This window comes from Nanorana parkeri, unplaced genomic scaffold (genome assembly GCF_000935625.1).
Source record: "Nanorana parkeri isolate BGI_ZX_2015 unplaced genomic scaffold, ASM93562v1 scaffold1214, whole genome shotgun sequence".
Taxonomy (NCBI): domain Eukaryota; kingdom Metazoa; phylum Chordata; class Amphibia; order Anura; family Dicroglossidae; genus Nanorana; species Nanorana parkeri.
The window spans coordinates 47,975-49,742 of NW_017307482.1; positions in this window are offsets into that span (position 1 = coordinate 47,975).

Here is a 1,768-nt window from a genome sequence, read left to right on the forward strand (position 1 = left end):
CCCCCCCCCCCCATCCCTAGCAATATACCTTTCCTTCCTTGGTGCCAGGGCCCAAAGGAAACGCCTGGTAATTCGAGGTATGTAGTAGCATGTGACTTGGCCATGTAATAGCTCTGTGCCAGTCAGCATTGTCACAGAGAAGTCCATAGCCCTTTGTAAGCTACAACTCTGGCTACTCACACTAGGCTTTGCTCTCACTCTCGGAAGTTGAACGGAATGCTGGTGGAGCAAGAAGAAGGGAAGTATACAGTATGCTGTTAGGAAGATTTGCATAACAAGTGAACCTGTTGCATTTACTTGCATGGGTTTCATTTTGAAAACATATAAATGTAAACGTATATAATAAAACTGACCCCAAATGATTATATTTTCACTATGTTTGACAATGTGTTTGGTTTAATTGTGAGAAACAGCGATTGGTGAATAGTTTGGAATGCATAGAATGTGGCGCTCCAATTCTGTAAACTGGCAATGTCTGTGTTAATGTTCCAAGAATATATACTGGGAATCATTAGGCACAAAATTGGAAAATCAATTTCTCAAAACTGAAGATAAAAAAAAATTACTAGGTTAAAAATGAGCTACAAATAAGGAGCATTTTTATCGGCCTACATTTCAGAAACATAATAAGTATTCTTGTTTGGAAAATGCTAGTTACACTTTGCATTTTAGTATTCCATTTGTGCAGTGCTGCTAGCAGTAAATGCACAGATGGTCAGGAACGTTTAATTCAGGAGAGGAGATTAAGCTTGGCACAGAGATCCCTCACCTGGTATTGACCTGGTCCACACTTATAAAACAGGCCCGGCATTGTACCAATGTTGAGTGACAGTGCAACTGCTGATTTAACTATGTGACATCATGCAGGCCTGCTGTCACCCTGCTAGAGTTGGATCACCAGTACACTATTTGTAACGTGAGTGACTACTACAGTTCTGCGCTCCTAATATGTTTTTCTCAGCAACTGTACTTTATCTCTGGGTGCATAGTATAAATACATAAAAGAATGAGATGGCTTTTAACATATCAGGACTAATCAAGCAAGTTAACACATGTAACCTTTTACCCTTCTCCATTGTTAATTGAGAGCCCTTTTAGAAACTCTGTGACCCTTTGCAAACCACTCCTTTATAACACTATGGCCAACTGTGCATTCAGCTCAGATTCAATTATTCCAACTTCCAGTAGGCTTTTAGTTGTCCATCATGATTGTGAGTTAGGGAAACCATGACTTCTGATAGGAAATTCTAGAGCTGCATGCCCTTTTTCAGTCATGGCACACTTTAAAAGTATGCAGCTCATATATATATAAAATCTTTTAAAAACAGTGTGTGGTCAACACCGACATCCATGCCAGACCATTATCCTAGATAGGGATCTGGTATGGATTTAAAGGGGGGGACCCCAGACAAAAACAAAGAGAAAAAAAAGATGATGTAGGTTTCCCTCTTGATATCAGGGTCTGCCCTTTCATGTCAGAGTCCTCTATTCACATCAGGAGCCTCCTTTCACATCAAAACCCCCTTCACATTAGATTTTACCCTTACATCAAAAGCCCCCTTCACATAAGAGTTTGCCTCTTTCACAACAGAGTCTCCACTTTACATCAGTAGCCCCCTTTACATCAGGGGCACCTCTTCACACCAGGAACCCCCTTTCACATAAGAGTCCCCAATCAGAGTCCACATGAATATAAACCTGGATAATCAATCCTGCTGATGAGTAACATACCTATTAGCAAATTCATATGTGCGTTTCAGCCCTCTGT